The following is a 19,751-nucleotide window of genomic DNA, read 5'->3' as shown; positions in this document are numbered from 1 at the left end:
AACAGCACAGAGGTGGAATGAGTAGAGAGTGTCAAGCTCCTGGGAGTGGTCATCCACAACAAGCTTTTTTGGACTCTTCATGTGGACCCATTGGTTACAAAGGCCCAACAATGTCTCTTCTTCCTCAGTCAGCTGAAGAAATTTGGCATGACAGCAAGTACTCTTGCCAACTTTTATAGGTGTGCCATCGAGAGCATTCTGTCTGGATGTATCACTACCAGGTATGGCAACTGTACCATTCAAGATCAGAGATGGTTACAAAGAGTGGTGAACTCGGCCCAGACAATCACAAAGGCCAACCTCCCATCTATGGAATCCATCTACCAGACCTGCTGTCAAGGAAAGGCCGCCAGCATTCTCAAAGATCCACCGCCATTCAATCATGGCTGATGGGCATTTCAACTCCACTTACCCGCATTCTCCCCGTAGCCCTTAATTCCTTGTGACATCAAGAATTTATCAATCTCTGCCTTGAAGACATTTAGCGTCCCGGCCCTCCACTGCACTCTGCGGCAATGAATTCCACAGGCCCACCACTCTCTGGCTGAAGAAACGTCTCTGCATTTCTGTTCTGAATTTACCCCCTCTAATTCTAAGGCTGTGTCCACAGGTCCTAGTCTCCTCGCCTAACAGAAACAATTTCCTAGCGTTCACCCTCTCCAAGCCATGTATTATCTAGTAAGTTTCTAACAGATCTCCCCTTAATCTTCCAAACTCCAATGAATTTAACTCTGTGATCTGCCTGTATTGCTCACAAGACAAAGCTTTTCACTGTGGCTCGGTACATGTGACAATAAATTCAATTCAATTCATTTGAAATCTCAATCTTTTGGAGCGCTACCTCTTTGTCACGTGAAGTGACTTCACCTGACGAATGGGCAGCACTCTGAAAGCATGTGATTTCAAATAAACCTGTTGAACTATAACCTGGTAGTATGTAACCTTTGACCTTGTGCAAAGAATGACACTAGAAGAACAGAAGTTATTGTCGATACAGCTTACTTTGTGGAGTTGCAATTTGTGAATAATTATATTTATTGTGATGGTGAAGGTATCCCTCGTAACTATCTGCCGACTATTTATTTTGAGATTTGATGTATTTCTCTACTTGCAATAGTAGTTTTACGGTCCTAAACACTGCAGCTCTTTGTGCACCTCAAGACCTTTGAGAGACCATTGGTAATGAAATCATTCTGAAAGATTGTATTATTAACAAAGGGAAATCTAAGTTGGATTCAATTTCTGAATCAAATAACTCAATGTATTTAGAAAAAAATGTTTAGCATTCAATATTTACAGTACTCAGCAAAATCTTACTAAATTAATTACATCAAAACTGTATTGAAGTTGATGAGAGAAAAAAAGAAAATCAGATATGTTTAGCCGTTCTTAGCCATTTGCCCAACCATGACAATTGTTAGGAAGAATAATGGAGTCTATAGCTAGCAACCAGAGTTTGGCAGAGACTAAACACAATTGGCTTATAATGATGTACTAATGATGGTATTGTATCTGATGGTGTAATCGTGAGATCAGCAGATCAGAGCAGAACAGTCCAGAGAGAATTGCAATGTAGGAGCAACAAGACACTAAACCAGAGGACTGTATTCAGTAACACATATGTGTGTAAATCGAGTGTTAGAGTATTGCAGAGTGAGTGTTATTCTCGGAGGAGGATGAATAAGGGATGCTAAGAGTGGTAACATCTTACCAAAAAGGAAGCAGTATCCAAGAATGCAGTTGTACACACCCAACACTCAGTGAAACAATAAAAGGTACAAGTATGGCCATAAAGCATACTGAAAATAACGACCATCTTGAAGATTTTGGTCTTCCCAATATTGAGTTCGAAGAAATTTCTGATCATCCAGAATTTGATATTAGACAAGCAGTCTAACAATTCAGAGACAACGGAGATTCCAAAATGGATGATAGTGAGATAGAGGACGACATCAGCAGTAGCAATGACGTTATACACCAAAAACACTGCACTTATAATTCATCAGCAAGCATAACATCTTCAGCCTTTGTCCTGACAGTGAGGAAACAGTGCAAAGGTGGAAGTTCTCATCAGTTCAGTGATTGCCATCTGCCGGGTCTTGTGACAGAGCACCCTGCTCAAGTGCAGACAGTTACTGGAGGGGTTTCTGAATTGGCAACTTCCACCTCGCACAAGCTGCTGTCAGTTTTGGAGGGTCAGTGGCGAACTGTCATCACCAGCGCCAATTTTAGATTAGCATGAAAGAGAACAAAACATTAACACATGCTCATTTTTTAAAGAAAACTGCAAAGTTCATTCGCAGTGTGAGACAAAAAAAAATTACAATCGACAGTCTGCACAGTGAACAGTGAACATTGCGCAGACGAAAGCTGACTGAAGCACAGACCAAATACAATACTTGCCAAGACAAGAATTGGATGACAATCACTGCAGTTGACTCAGTTGCCTGGAAGTTTCCACTTAATGTGACGTTTTTCGACGTAATGCAATTATGATGATTATTTTCGTCTCAAGCCATCAGTCTCTGACTGAATGCACTTTGAAATTTGTTTGAGTAATCCCACGGTAATATTGTTCACAGTCTGCTGACAATTTCAATGTGTGCAGAGGTCTTCTCAATTAACCCGAAGAACCTTCACCATTCGTCCTTTGACGTTCGAGGGGCTCTGTAAGTATCGTCACCTTAGAACTCGGCTTTATCCATTCGGATTCATTCAGGGTTCTTTCGCCTGTCAGCCCTGGGGTTGCTGAAAGTTTTGCCAGACTTGCAATTCAGAATTTAGTGAGAGATAAACTTACTTCCCCACTCCCCAATGATGCGAGTTTAGGAATAGTATTCCTAAAGCTGTGGTCGTAAAAAAAGACTTGGCAAGAATGTGAACCTGGTGTCAGAAGGTATTCAGAGGTGTTTACATATGAATTCGATATCAACATACTTGATTATTAATTTTTTAAAAGTCCATACTGTATTTGAAATGGCTTTATGTCAAAACTTACGTGTGAAAGTATTTCTTACTCTAGCTGCCTAATAGATACCCTAATATTATTAAAAATGTTAAATTATTTTTGTTAATCAATTCTTCCTTTCCTAACAGTATTTTTAATGTGACTGTTTACAAATGTGACAGTCAAATTTGCATGTTGTTATTGTATAAATCAAAATAATTCCCTTTATACCTCCTGGTTGTAATTTGAATCATTCAAACATTTGTTTAATGTTGAGATTTGGTTACAAATGGCATTAGCATCAATCAGTCCTGCAATTGTTATGATGAACGTAGAACATAGAATATTACAGCACAGTACAAGCCCTTTGGCCCTTAATGTTGTGCAGACAGATGAAGTCAGAAGTGTCCTTAGAATCTGTCATCAGAATGGAGAAAACATCTAATCATGATTTACACTGAAAAATAAATGATTATGACTATAAATGGGGAGCATTTTGGATTCAGCATTACTGCAGCCAATTGAGAGTATTTGAGAGAGTAAATAGCTGGGTTCCAATGAACATGAGAGTTATCTGACATTGAGTAATTGAATTGAAGATTGACTAACTGGAAAATATTGCAATTCAAAGGAGTATGACAACTGTTAAATACTGTTCTATCAAAAAATGCAATTTATAGTTTTGGGCAGCACACTTGGAATTCTGCTCAACTTTTCCAGTCTCACCTTAAACATAGGCCCCCTTGCATGCAACATTTCAACCCTGGGAAATAGACTCTGACCATCCACTCTGTCCATGCCTCTTAAATTTGTTTATCTTTCTATCAGGTTGCTACACAGCCTCTGATGCTTTAACGAAACTAATACAAGTTTGTCCATCCTCCCCATATAGCTAATGCACTTCAATCCAGGCCACATAAATCTCTTTTGCACCTTCTCCAAAGTTTCCACATCCTGCCAAAGTGTGCTGACCAGAACTTTACTCAGTACTCCAAATGTGGCTTAATCAAAGTTCTATACAGCTGCAACATGACTTGCCAACTTTTATACTTAATTCCCCAATTGGTGAAGGCAAACATGCTATATGACGTCTTTACCATTTTATCCATTTATGTTGCCACTTTCAGGCATATGCAGATTTGGCCCTAAGATCCCTATGTATGTCAATACTCTTAAGCGTCTTGCCATTTACTGATACTTTCTTATTGCATTTGACCAACCAAAATGCATCACTTCACACTTGTTCAGATTCAACTCCATCTGCTACTTCTCTGCCTAACTTTCCAATTGATTTATATCCTGCTGTATCTATTTATAACCTTCCTGTTTACCCACAGCTCCACGTCCTTTTTTTTGTCTGCAACTTACTAATCTTCCTATGTTGCATCCAAATCATTCATATGTGTTACAAACACAGAGGTCCCGGCATTGCGGAACTCCACTGGCTACAGAACTCCAGTCAGAAAAATCCCACTTTCCAAATACACTATGTCTTCAATCACTGAGCCAATTTTGTAGCAAACTCACCATGGATTCCATGCGACTTAATGTTCTAGACCAGCCTACCATAAGGGACTTTGGCATATTATATAGTAAAGTCCATACTGACAACATCCACTGCCCTACCCTCTTCAATCATCTTCATCAGTTCCTTAAAAAATTGAATCAAGCTTGTGATAAAGCCTTCCTGACTATTCCTAATAGCTCGATTCTTCTCCAAATACAAGTAAATCTTGTCCCTAAGAACCATCTCCAATAATTTCCAAATATTAATGTAAAGGTCACTGCTCTATACTTTCCTGGATTATCCCTGTTGATCATTGTAAACAAAGAATAACATTGGCTATTCTTCTGGGAGCTCACCTGTGGCTAAAGAGGATACAAGGATGTCTGTCAGGACTTCAGTCATCCTGTAGATTATACAAACTGTTGCCGCAGCTGGAGAGACTAAACAATTAAAGGTAGCGAATGGGGTGGCAATCATTGGGGTGGCGATGGTGTTAAGTTTCTTAAGTATTGTTCTTGTAGCTCTCATACAAGCAAGTGGAGATTATTCCATCACTCTCCTGACTTGTACCTTGTAGTTGATGGAAAGGCTTTGGGTAGTCAGGAGGTAAGTTACTTGCTTTAGAAGTTCCAGCCTCTGAACTGTCCTTGTAGCCATAGTATGGCTGTCGTTAAGTCCATGTTCCTCTATAAAGTGCACTATAAAAATTCCCAAAGTGTGCAAACCCCATTGCAGTCATGATTTGTGAAAATTTCCATCCATGTCATTAGTCTCAAAGTGAGAGCCTTTGAAGAATTATGTTTTCTCCCCAAGGTGTAACTGAATTTTGGTAGCATTTTGACTTTGTTCCTACTGGTAAGCATGTTTATTGGCCCAACTAAAGCTAATATTTAAAATGTCAAACTTCTCCATTATGATTTCTCCCCAATTCAAAAATAAATACATTTGATTAGCTTCTGTTTTCATCCAATGATACTCACTTATTTTGTTATCTGAAATTTTAAAGTTAAAGTGAAGAACAATATGACTTTTGACTTCTTGGTTAGCTGTGTGTGAAAACTTCGATGTAATGTGTTGCTTGCCTCCTTGCTGACTTCACTGCTGTGCAAGGTATCCTTAGACTTGGCACCAGATGTAAACTGCTGTCAAGAAAGGGGAAGCCTGTGCCAAAAATAGTGCTAGGTCTTTATTGATACCTTTCTTTGAGATCAGCAGTGAGTGTTATTGACATGACCCTGATTGTTACTTACAAGGATAGAAGTGTGTTAATAACAATTATTTGGATCTCTGAAGTTTTCTCTTGTACTGAACCTTGAAATATTAATTTCAACAGGAAAGCAAGAACAAAGATTGTAGTGGTCATAGACCAGACTGCCAAAGTGGCGTTGCAATTTGGCTAGAGACCAGTAATTTTATTTTTAAGGATGACACACTATGAGATTCAACATACTTTCTAAAATAGCACAAGATTCCAAGATTCTGATAAATGTACAACAGACTTTGCAATGCAAAGTTAGAAAAGTAATAAAATGTACAATGAGTATACAACTTAAGTCCAAAGTCCAGAATTAACCAGAGGTAAATATGAACAAACTGTATTTGGGCTCTCCACACAGCAGATCAAACAGTAAAAATAGACGAGATCAATTTTAAAATGTCAAGAAAATAAATAACTCACTTTAAAATGTAATAAAGCTGGCAGGGCAGTTCTTGTGTTGCAGTTGCATTATGTGGGAATTCTTGGCACCAGTATAATTCAAGGCAAACACGTCCTCAATTCAAAAAACTTTGGCTCAGAGTCATTAAGTTGGAGACTGAGTGCAGATACTGCAATCCATCAACAAGGGGAAATGTTACCTGGACACTTTGTTCCAAAAGATAGACTATGATCTCCTGATTCAGTCCATGGTAAGGGACTGGGGGATGTAACTGTGAGTGAGACACTTCTTGTTATACAGAAAATAGAAGTGGACAAAATTCAGCCCTTGCTGAATTTCACACCTCTGGAGGTCTTCTGACCCTGAGGTTGGGATACTAACACTGAGCCACAAGCCTTGTTTATGCGTACAAATATCAGTGACTACTTGTCATTAATTTAGTACTAATTACCTGCAGAGATACGGTGATATTGGTTAGGTGGATTTATAATACCTGAATCCAGTGATTTTGGAATAAACAATATGTTTCACTTAATTAATTTGTATTCAAATTTTCTCAAAAAATCTGGAATCATGTGATCTCTGTGCTACATTTGAATTCATAATGTATTGACTATCATTTTAATAGACTTTCATTGTAGTTTTTCATGTTCTTGAAAGTTAGGTACGCTGATCCATGATATGGTAGAGATAGTCATGTTCAAGATAACAAGACAAACATATAGATGGCTCATATTTTTGGCTTCCAGTCATTCGAATTTTAACCAACTATTTAAGATTTTGAATGGTACAATGTGATAAATATTTTACAGTAATGACAGGAATGTTTTGTACAGAAAAAAGAAAAATCCCCCAAAAGACAGAGGGGCATTCTCCAAGAAGGTCCCAATATTGTCTGAATGCCTGAAAAGGGATAGAAAAATTGATGAAGATTCTGAGGTACGTAGGACAATCTCACCTTGGAAAACTTTCCAATTGTCTGGAGACTATGCTTTTCTGTTGCTACCTCTGCTGTAATAGTTGCCTGGGGGGAGAAAAACATACTTCTTGAACATTTCATGTATATTACACTGTGGCCCAGAAGGGAAGGGGGCAGAATAGAAAAGCGCTAGTGGTAGGAGACTCCATTGTTAGGAAAATTGACAGGAGATTTTGTGGTCGGGATCAGGATTCCCAGAAGGTATGCTGCCTCCCTGGTGCCAGGGTCCGGGACATCTCCGATCAGGTGTATAAGATTCTGAAAGGGCATGGCGAACAGCCAGAAATCGTGTTACATATTGGCACCAATGATATAGCCAGGAAAAGGATCGAGGATATAAAAAGTGATTTCAGGGAGTTAGGGTGGAAGCTGCAGAGCAGGACGAACAGAGTAGTGTTCTTGGGTTTACTACCGGTGCCACGAGATAGCGAGGTGAGGAACAGGAAGTGGTTGCAACTTAACACGTGACTGCGCAGCTGGTGTAGGAGGGAGGGCTTCAGATATGTAGATAATTGGGATGCCTTCTGAGGAAGGACACGTTGCACCTGAACTGGAAGGGGACCAATGTCCTGGGTGGAAGGTTTGCTCGAGTTGTTCAGGAGGGTTTAAACTAATATGGCAGAGGGGTGGGAACCTGAGCTATATACCGGTGGTGAGAGTTGATGAAGATGAGGCAAAAGCAAGAGGTAGCACAGCCAGTGGGAAGGACTTTCCTGGGAAAGAACCAAGGGATCGGTTAAAGTGTGTTTGCTTTAATGCAAGGAGTATCAGGAATAAAAGTGATGAGCTTAGAGCATGGATCAGTACCTGGTCTATGATGTCGTGGCCATAACAGAGATGTGGGTTTCTCAGGGGCAGGAATAGTTGCTGGATGTTCCAGGGTTTAGAACATTTAAAAAGAATAGGGGGGGGGGAAAAGAGGAGGGGGTGTAGCACAGCTAATCAGAGAGAGTATCACAGCTGCAGAAATTATCGTTGTCGAGGAGGGTCTGCCTACTGAGTCAGTATGGGTGGAAATTAGGAACAGTAAGGGAGCAGTCACCTCATTAGGGGTTTACTACAGGCCCCCCAATTGCAGCAGGGAGATTGAAGAAAGCATAGGTTGGCAGATTTTGGAGAAGTGTGAATGTAGTAGGGTTGTTGTAATGGGTGACTTTAACTTTCCCAATATTGATTGAAACCTCCTTCGAGCAGATGTTTTGGAAGAAGCTGTTTTTGTAAGGTGTGTTCAGGAGGGTTTCCTAACTCAGTACATTGACAGGCCGACAAGGGGAGAGGCCATTTTGGATTTGGTGCTTGGCAATGAGCCAGGGCAGGTGTCAGATCTTGCAGTGGGAGAGCATTTTGGTGATAGTGATCACAACTGCCTCACATTCTACATAGCTATGGAGAATGAGAGAAGCAGGCACAATGGGAGGATATTTAATTGGGGAAATCAGATGTGAGTTGGGAAGCATGGACTTGGAGCAATTGTTCCATGGAAAGGGCACTATAGACATGTGGAGACTGTTTAAGGAACAGTTGTTGCGAGTGATGCACAAATGTGTTCCTCTGAGACAGGCAAGAAGGGGTAAAATAAAGGAACCTTGGATGACGAGAGCGGAGGAGCTTCTCGTCAAAAGAAAGAAGGCAGCTTACGTAAGGTGGAGGAAGCAAGGGTCTTACTCAGCTCTAGAGGATTACAGGCAGGTGATGAAGGAGCTCAAAAATGGTCTGAGGAGAGCCAGGAGGGGGCACGAAAAAGGCTTGGCAGGAAGAATTAGGGAGAATCCAAAGGCATTTTACACGTTTGTGAGCAATAAGAGAATGATCAAAGAAAGAGTTGGGCCGATCAGGGATAGCATAGGGAACTTGTGTATAGAGTCTGAGGAGGTAGGGGAAGCCCTAAATGAGTTTTTTGCTTCTATCTTTACTAAAAAAAAGGACCTTGTAGTGAATGAAACCATTGAGGAGCAGGTAAGCATGCTGGAACGGATAGAGATTGAGGAAGCTGATGTGTTGAAAATTTTGACACACATTAAGATTGACAAGTCGCCAGGGCCAGACGAGTTTTGTTCTCAGCTGTTTTGGGAAGCAAGAAATGTGATTGCTTCCCTGCTTGTGAAGATCTTTGCATCCTCGCACTCCACTGGAGTCGTACCTGAGGACTGGAGGGAGGCAAATGTAATTCCTCTCTTCAAGAAAGGAAATAGGGAAATCCCTGGCAATTACAGACCAGTCAGTCTCACGTCTGTTGTCTGCAAGGTGTTAGAAAGGATTCTGAGCGATAGAATTTATGACTATCTGGAAGAGCATGGCTTGATTAAAGGCAGTCAGCACAGTTTTGTGAGGGGCAGGTCATGTCTCACAAATCTTATTAAGTTCTTTGAGGATGTTACTAGACAAGTTGATGAGGGTTGAGCGGTGGATGTGGTGTATATGGACTTCAGTAAGGCGTTTGATAAAGTTCCCCATGGTAGGCTCGTTCAGAAGATCAGGAGGAATGGGATACAGGGAAATTTAGCTGTCTGGATATAGAATTGGCTGGTCAACAGAAGACAGCGAGTGGTAGTGGAAGGAAAATATTCTGCCTGGAAGTCAGTGGTGAGTGGTGTTCCACAGGGCTCTGTTCTTGGGCCTCTACTCTTTGTAATTTTTATTAATGACTTGGATGAAGAGATTGAAGGATGGGTTAGCAAGTTTGCAGATGACACAAAGGTTGGAAGTGTCGTTGGCCATATAGAGGGCTATTGCAGGCTGTAGTGTGACATTGACAGGATGCAGAGATGGGTTGAGAGGTGGCAGATGGAGTTCAACCTGGATAAATGCGAGGTGATGCATTTTGGAAGGTCGAACTTGAAAGTTGAGTACAGGATTAAAGACAGTATTCTTGGCAGTGTGGAGGAACAGAGGGATCTTGGTGTGCAGGTACATAGATCCCTTAAACTTGCCACCCAGGTGGACAGGATTGTTAAGAAAGCATATGGAGTTTTGGCTTTCATTAACAGGGGGATTGAGTTTAAGAGCCGTGAGATCTTGTTGCAGCTCTATAAAACTTCGGTTAGACCGCACTTGGAATACTGTGTCCAGTTCTGGTCGCTCTATTATAGGAAAGATGTGGATGCTTTGGAGAGGGTTCAGAGGAGGTTTACCAGGATGCTGCCTGGAATGGAGGACTTATCTTACAATGAGAGGTTGACTGAACTCGACATTTTTCATTGGAAAAAAGAAGGAAGAGAGGGGACCTAATTGAGGTGTACAAGATAATGAGAAGCCTAGATAGAGTTGATAGCCCGAGACTTTTTCCCAGGGCAGAAATTGTTAACACGAGGGGTCATAGTTTTAAGCTGTTTGGCAGAAAGTATAGAGGGGATGTCAGAGGTGGGTTCTTTACGCAGAGAGTTGTGAGAGCATGGAATGCGTTGCCAGCAGCAGTTGTGGAAGCGAGGTCATTGGGGATATTTAAGAGACTGCTGGGCATGCATATGGTCACAGAAATTTGAGGGTTCGTACATTAGGTTTATCTTACATGAGGATCAATGATTGGCACAACATCGTGGGCTGAAGGGCCTGTTCTGTGCTATACTGTTCTATGTTCTATGTTCTGTTACTAATATGATTGGGTTATCAAAATATTCTTGTTTCCAAATTTCATGATACAGCATAAAGGTATATATATGCCTTCTGTCATTCAATTTCTTAAGTGAGAAGGAATTATTGTAGACTCCTTAGCATTACATACAACCATCTTTGTCAATGCAATAACCTGGTATTCTGTGAATTCTGACCTTGTCCACTCTAGTCCAACATGGGCATCTCCAAGTCAGTGCTCGCTACAGTATTTTAAACTTTAAAACTGAAGATTTGAATAGAACAGTCACTGAAAAACATTTGCCAAAATTGGCACCAGGGCTTGAACACACGCACAGAGGGTGAAGATCAAGACTATAAATTGATCTACCCCACTGTTGCTTTTTGCTTAGAAATTTGGTGGGAATGGAGCCCTGATCTCGCCCATGTTAACGATGTCAAGACTTTGAAGAACAATACAACTACTGGCTTTTACAAAAATAGTTTTAATTGTGGAAACAGGCCCTTTGGCCCAACAAGTCCAAAGAGCAATCCACCCAGACCCATTCTCCTACATTCACCCCTGACTAATGCACCTAACACTACATTAGTGGGACTGTGGGAGGAAACCCAAGCACCTGAAGGAAACCCACACAGACGCGGGGAGAACATGCAAACTCCACACAGACAGTTGCCTGAGGTGGGAATTGAACCCAGGTCTCTGGTACTGTGAGGCAGCAGTGCTAACCACTAAGCCACCATAATCTGTCACATTTTTAAAAAAAATGCTTCAAGGAGGACTTCAATGACAGATTCAACATCTAATTGGAATTTGATAACTTTTGAGTACAAAGGAAGCAGGAATACCTTGCTGATTCTGCTGTGGTGTAATAAAAAAAGTGAACAATTAAATTTAGTTCTTAAGGTTTAGTGTTTAATGACTCAAAGTGGAAAGATGCTTCAATTATTTTTTAGGTAGTAACATCATATTTGTTTCAATTGCGGATCTTAATCATTCCTAGTGTTTGGGTATAGCTAGCAAGACTGACCTTTGGAGCATTCCAAATTGCTCTGAAAATTTAGTGACTCTTCTTGGTGAAGAATCAATAAAGTGGCTTGCTGGGCCATTTTAGAGAATAATTAAGAGTCAACTATGTTGGTGAGGACTGGAGGGACAAGTAGACAAGGTTCAGTAGGGATAGCAGTTTTCCTTCTCTTTAAGATATTGGTGAAGTAGTTGGCAATATATAATAATTCTGGTGATCCTGACTTTCTAAACGGAATTCTCAACCTGTAACATAGAATCATAGAATGCCTATAGTGTGTAAGTAGACCATTTGGCCCATTGAGTCCACAGTGACTCTCCAAAAAGTATCCCGCCCAGACCCATCCCCTTACCCTGTTCCTGTAACCATGCATTCACCATGGCTAATCCACCTACCCTGCACATCTTTCGACTGTGGGAGGAAACCTATGGGGGTAATGTGCAAATTCCATACAGACAGTTGCCCGATTAGTCAGGTTGGAATCCCTGGTGCTGTGAGGCAGCAGACCTAACCACTGAGCCACTGTGCCACTGAACAATTCGATCTGAATTCCCATTCCTTAGGCTATTAACCTAGGCCAGAGGATTACTAGTTCATTCAGATGAGGATTGCACTATCGTTTTCATGATAGCATACATCAAAATTACTGTTAAATCTCTTTCCATTTTAACTATTGTACACATTTCTCTATGATAGGTAATTAATCCCATGAAATGTAACAGCATCAAGAAGTATCAGGTATCAATGCAAAAAGGTACAGAGCTTAAATTTATACTGCTTTGGACTATGACTGATAAAGAATAAGGTTATTTTCCCAATGGAGTTTCAAAAACAATGTTAATAACCCCCACCATATCTCACTTTATCAGGCTGAAGACAGTTTCACTCTAGATCTTGAAGTGTCTTCTCCACACAGCCCAGCATCGTGGCCTTAAGTTGCAGCGCAGCTTCAGAGTTGTATCATCAATAAGCTGACATGATTTGCTCACTTCTGGGAGAAGTGTAATGGACAGCACAACCACTTGACTCTGCCTTCACATAACTCCAGCAAGGGCTTTTCTCACTCTTTAAATAAGTTCCTAATGCTGGGACTCCTGGTCATTATTTCATCTTTCTGCAAGAACATTTACACAGTTCTTTCAGTTACAATGGAGCATCAAAGCAGGCTTTCAAGATTAGCACAGGGATAAAGCAGAGCTGTGTCTTGGCATCAATTTATATTTTTTCTTATGCTCCGATTGTATGCTTTTGGTGACTCAAATCTTTTGCATGCCAGAGCTAATGGTAAACCATTCAACTTTGTAAGACTCCATGTCAGGGCCAAAGCGTGTAATGTCCTACTCCATGAGCTGCTGTTTGCTGATGATTCCACTCGAGCACCCCACACTGACATTCACTCACCAACTTGTAGGTCGAGTGGTGCTGGAAAAGCACAGCAGGTCAGGCAGCATCCGAGGAGCAGGAAAATCGACATTTCGGGCAAAAAACCCTTCATCAGGAATAGAGGCAGGGAGCCTGCAGGGTGGAGAGATAAATGAGAGGGGGGGTGGGGGTGGGGAGAAAGTAGCATAGAGTACAATAGGAAAGTGGGGGTGGGGATGGGGGTGATAGGTCAGAGAGGAGGGTGGGGGAAGGTAGCAAAGCGTACAATGGGTGAATGGGGGTGGGGATGAAGGTGATAGGTCAGAGAGGAGGGTGGAGTGAATAGGTGGAAGGGAAGATAGGCAGGTAGGACAGGTCATGAGGGCGGTGCTGAGCTGGAAGATTGGAGCTGGGGTGAGGTGGGGGAAGGGGAAATGAGGAAACTGGTGAAATCCACATTGATGCCCTGGGGTTGAAGTGTTCTGAGGCAGAAAATGAGGCGTTCTTCCTCCAGGCGTCGGGTGGTGAGGGAATGGAGGTGGAGGAGGCCCAGGATCTGCATGTCCTTGGCAGAGTGGGAGGGGGAGTTGAAATGTTGGGTCATGGGGCGGTGGGGTTGATTGGTGCGGGTGTCCCGGAGATGTTCCCTAAAGTGCTCTGCAAGGAGGTGTCCAGTGTCCTCAATGTAGAGGAGACCACTTTGGGAGCAACGGATACAATAAATGATATTGGTGGATGTGCAGGTGAAACTTTGATGAATGTGGAAGGCTCCTTTGGGGCTTTGGATGGAGGTGAGGGAGGAGGTGTGGGCGCAAGTTTTGCAATTTCTGCGGTGTCAGGGGAGGGTGCCAGGATGGGATGGTGGGTTGTTGGGGGGCGTGGACCTGACCAGGTAGTCACAGAGGCAACGGTCCTTGTGGAAAGCTGAAATGGATGGGGAGGGAAATATATCCCTGGTGGTGGGGTCCGTTTGGAGGTGGCGGAAATGTCGTCAGATGATGCGGTTTATGCGAAGGTTGGTAGATTGGAAGGTGAACGCCTGTGTGGAGGTGTCTGTCTGTGTGGAGTTTCCACGTTCTCCCCGTGTCTCTGTGGGTTTCCTCCAGGTGCTCCAGTTTAACGACTTGACACTGACATTTTCTTTTACTAACCAACTGACTCCCACAGCTACCTGGATTATACCTCTTCCCACCCCACCTCCTGCAAAAATGCCATTCCGTATTCCCAATTCCTTCGCCTCCGCCGGATCTGCTCTCAGGAGGACCAGTTCCACCACAGAACACACCAGATGGCCTCCTTCTTTCGAGACTGCAATTTCCCTTCCCACGTGATTAAAGATGCCCACCAACGCATCTCGTCCACATCCCGCACCTCCGCCCTCAAACCCCACCCCTCCAACCGTAACAAGGACAGAATCCCCTGGTGCTCACCCTACCAACCTTCGCATAAACCAAATCATCCGCCGACATTTCTGCCTAACGGACCCCACCACCAGGGATATAATTCCCTCCCCACCCATTTCCGCTTTCCACAAAACTGTTCCCTCTGTGACTACCTGGTCAGGTCCACGCCCCCCAACAACCCACCCTCCCGTCTTGGCACCTTCCCCTGCCACCGCAGGAATTGCAAACCCTGCGCCCACACCTCCTCCCTCACCTTCATCCAAGGCCCTAAAGGAGCCTTCCACATCCATCAAAGTTTCACCTGCACATCCACCAATATCATTTATTGTATCCATTGCTCCCGATGTGGTCTCCTCTACATTGGGGAGACTAGATGCCTCCTAGCAGAGCGCTTTAGGGAACATCTCTGGGACGCCCACACCAATTAACCCCACCGCCCTGTGGCCCAACATTTCAACTCCCCCTCCTACTCTGCCGAGGACATGTAGGTCCTGGGCCTCCTCCATCGCCACTCCCTCACCACCCGATACCTGGAGGAAGCACACCTCATCTCCCGCCTCGGAACACTTCAACCCCAGGGCATCAATGTGGATTTCACCAGATTCCTCATTTCCCCTTCCCCCACCTCACCCCAGCTCCAGCCTTCCAGCTCAGCACCACCCTCATGACCTGTCCTACCTGCCTATCTTCCTTTCCACCTATCCACTCCATCCTCCTCGCTGACCTAACACCTTCATCCCCACTCCCATTCACCCATTGTACTCTTTGCTACCTTCCCCCACCCTCCTCTCTGACCTATCACCTCCATCCCCATACCCATTCACCTATTGCACTCTATGCTTACTTTCTCCCCACCCCCACCCCCGCTCTCATTTATCTCTCCATCCTGCAGGCTCCCTGCCTCTATTCCTGATGAAGGGCTTTTGCCCGAAATGTCGATTTTCCTGCTCCTCGGATGCTGCCTGACCTGCTGTGCTTTTCCAGCACCACTCTAACCTAGACTCCAGCATCTGCAGTCTTTGTTTTTACCTAACTTGTAGATAGATTCTCTCGGGCCTGCAAGACGTTTGGACTGACAATCTGTGCCGGGAAGGTCAAAGTTGTCAACTGGGGTGTAGTGACTTCACTTTCCATCAACATTGTCACTCTGGATGTTGTCTTGATTGGCCAATTAGCCTCCATTTTGTGTGGTTATAATTTCTCCTTTTCTGTGTTAATTTCCCCATTCTCCAAAGAAGGGTGGCTTTACAGCAAAACAAAACAAAGCAACACCTTCACGCATCTTGGCTCAACAATTTTCAGCAAACTATCCTTTTAGATGCTGAAGTCAGTAGCAGGATTGCGAGAGCTGCAAATATCATATAAAAATAGAGAGTCTGTGGATCAACGATAAACTATCGAAAAATTCAAAACTTTGTGTGTACCAGGCTTGTGTTCTCAGCACCCTCCCTTATAGCAGTGACACAGGGAGAACTAACTTATGAAAGCCAAGAAAAGCATTTGAACAGCTTCCATCTGCACTGTGTCAGATATATATTGGGCATCCCTAGACAGAATGCCGAAAATGGAAGTACTACATTGCAGGGAACTCCAGTGTGTTTGCCCTTTTGAGTCAGATTGAGGTTATTAGAGCTGAATGGTTGAGGCCTGCATCCCCAAAGACATGCTGAATGAGAAGCTTCCTATTGACAGAAGACCAATAGGTTGCCCACATCTGTTATACAAAGAAGTCTGCAAGTGAGATCTCATGATGACCAAGATTTGAGTTGATACAGCCCTCACTGTTGACTGGCGTGCCTGGAAACAAGTAGTCAAGGATAAAATCAGAGGGAAAATGCAATGATCAGATGACAGAAAGAGAATCCAATGCTACCTTTTTGTGCTAACTGTGGAAGGGACTGCCAGTTATGAATTGGCGTTGAAAATTGCAACAGATATTACCAAATTCTGAAGTGAACTGCACTCTGGACTCAGTCCATCATCTCCCAAGATGGATAGAAAATATCATTTTCACTGACTTCAGGTACTGATCCCCAGGATTACAATCTCAAATATTGATAAACCATTAGGGTACAATTTCAATTGATTACTTTCCTTGCAATAAACTAAGGATAATACTGAGATTAGGCAGATCATTTTCTTATGGGTAGGATTGTCAATCAAATTTGTTTTGTTGTAAAGCCTTCCTTCTTTGCATCAGAGTTAATGGAACATTTTACAATTGGAGTGTGTAAAGAATGGGGAAATTATCACAGAAAACATAGGCTTTTTGACTAATCAAGACCATGCCAGCTTTCTGTAGGGGAGCCTAGTCAGTCCAACTATTTCACTGTATTTGCAGAGCTCTGCACGTTTATTACCCTCAAGTACCAATCTGGTTTCCTTTTGAAATAATTCAGCATCACTTGCCCTTGTAAGCAATGAGTTCCAGTCATTGCTGCTTAAAAATGTTCTTTGTCACATCTCCCTGTATCTCTTACACAAAACCTTGAGTGTATGTCACCTGGTACTTGTACAATCAGCCGATAAGAACATTTTTCTCTGTTTCCCTTACCTAAACTTATCATGTACATATCTGTCAAATCTCCCTTCAATCTGCTTTGCCACAAAGAGAACAGCCCCAGCTGATTCAACCTCGCTATGTAGCTAAACTCCCTGGAACCACTCTTTTGCACCTTCTCAAGCATTGCCACAACCTCCTGAAGTGTGGTGAGCAGAAGTAGACTCCACACACAAGGTCTTCTGTCAATAGTGACCTAACCGGAGCTTTGTAAAGCTTCAGCATAATTTCCAAACTTTTGTACTATATATCTTTGTTTATCACACCAAATAATTTGTCTGTTTTGATAACTACTCTCTCAATATGTCCCGCAAACCTTAAAGACTTAGACACACAATTCTTATGTCCACCTCTTGCTGGATACTCTATAGAATTGTATCATTAAGTCTATATTGCCTCTGCCTTTAACAATAGCCAAAATACAGAACCTCTTTATTCTCTGTATGAATTCCATCTGTCACTTGTCTGTCCATTCTGCTGGATTAGTGGTGCTGGAAGAGCACAGCAGTTCAGGCAGCATCCAACGAGCAGCGAAATCAACGTTTCGGGCAAAAGCCCTTCATCAGGAATAAAGATGAAGGGCTTTTGCCCGAAACGTTGATTTCGCTGCTCGTTGGATGCTGCCTGAACTGCTGTGCTCTTCCAGCACCACTAATCCAGTATTTGATTTTCAGCATCTGCAGTCATTGTTTTTACCTTGTCCATTCTGCTGACCTAGCTGTAAGACTTGTCACAGTTGATTGGTATCACGTCAATGTTTGCCATATTTCAAAGCCTGGTTTTATGTGCAAATTTTGAAATTTTGACCTTTATTCCTATTTCTATGTAATTTACATATATTGGAAAACAATGTGGACCTTTCACTACCCTTGGACAATGCCACTACCTCCCATCCTCCAGTCTGAAAAAAACACATTTGCCACTACTTGCTATTTTCTGTCCTTCGGCCGATTTGATTTTTTTAATTCAAGTTAACACTGGTCGTTATATTCCATGAGACCTTAATTTTTAAGCAGTCTTTTTAAAACTAAGTGCAGAAAACAAAAGAAGGGAAGCAACGTGAAAAAAAAAGAGAATGAGAAACTTTTCTTTTTGAGGCACCTTAACAGTAAGATTATGTGACATTGTGACCCACAGTTTCTGAATATCATTAAACACATGGTGTTCTTTACAAATGGTTGAAGTTTGTTTAGGAGAAGCTGATGCTCTTGTGATCTAACATTGTACATAAGTCTTCAAACATGTTTTGTGTAGCCCTTTGAATTGTAATTGCTCTTGCAATGTTGTTGTAGTGATTGGAACCATAGTCAATGGGATCCACCTAGCCATGGTTCCAATCACAATAGTCAAACACAAGCACAGCAGCCAATTTGCATGCAGCAACATTCAGATGTGGCTTTATGATAAATGACTGTTTAATACATTTTTGATGATCTTTGTTGAGAATGGAACATTTCAAACAATGCAGTGGAATTTACCATCTACTGGAGCATGGAACGAGGACCTCAGTTCAGCATGTCATCTGAATGACTATATCAGTGCAGTACTCTCTCAGTGCTGTGCTGGAATGTTGGCTGAAATTTTGAGCTCACGTTCTAAGAGGGTACAATGATAGGACTTGAACGTCAACTATTTCCTGGCAAAACTAACTGTCAAGTAAATATACTCAAAAAGAAAAACAGTGAATTGCACAATCAAAAGACAAATGAGTCAGACTTCAAGTCTGAATGGAATTAGGACATTTAATTTATCAATTTGCCAATTTGCTCCAGTTGACATCTTGGATGACATGTTTTCTTAGTTGTAGAGGATAGATATCTCTTTTTGTTTCTGAGCTTCCACTTGTTCATTATATCCTGATACATGTTTCTCTGCAGGTGATGAGCAATCAAATACAATCACTTTCTTCATCCGTAGTATTGAAGGTACAGTACTCATTACTTGCAACTTCAGTTTTATTTAAAGAACATCCACATGAGATTATAGGAATAAGAAAATATTTTCTACCTTTCCACATCCTGTTGCACCTTGAGTTAATTCATTGTTTTAACTATCTTACAGAAAATGTAGCACTTTATGGGGAAATAAGGGTGAGGAATCTGCTCTCAGATAGAATGCAGAACTCACTTGAAACCTATAAAATCTAAACAGATTAAAAAAAATTACTGTTTTCTTTATTCACATCTCTATTTCGTTCATAACATTGAAATTTTGGCACGATTTGTGAGGCATAATCTTTCTGTCTGACTTTATCAAATAAGCAGTGGTTGACTTGAAGTTCAGAATGTTAAATTTTTAAAGTTGTGAATGAAGAAATGGAATTCATGAAAAGCAATTTTGTGAAGTAGCTGATTCAGTTCCGGTCCACTGGGTTTAGAATTGACTCTAGTAACCATTTGGGAACAGTTCAGGGCCAGCAACATGGAGATTAAGATTAGATTCAATAGTAGCATTCAACTCTTATTGCTATTACACCAATCTGTATCCAGACTCGCCTAATGGTCACAATAAAAATGAAATATCTCCCATTTTATAAGAGGTAACATTTTTCAGACTAATATCTCATACTACAAAATTAAATGACACTCAAGACTCACATCAACAATTGATAAGTATTCACAAACTTGCTTGAATGTTTTTTCCTTTCTTTCAAACATCCAGCTTTCCCAGAGTACTATTGTTTGAAAAGGTGCACATTGTATTTCTGTGGTGGTTTTCCTGCTCATTATGTGACTTTGCT

The sequence above is a fragment of the Chiloscyllium punctatum genome, chromosome 44 (genome assembly GCF_047496795.1).
Source record: "Chiloscyllium punctatum isolate Juve2018m chromosome 44, sChiPun1.3, whole genome shotgun sequence".
Classification (NCBI taxonomy): domain Eukaryota; kingdom Metazoa; phylum Chordata; class Chondrichthyes; order Orectolobiformes; family Hemiscylliidae; genus Chiloscyllium; species Chiloscyllium punctatum.
The sequence above is the reverse complement of the archived record's forward strand: the minus strand, read 5'-3'. Positions refer to the sequence as shown.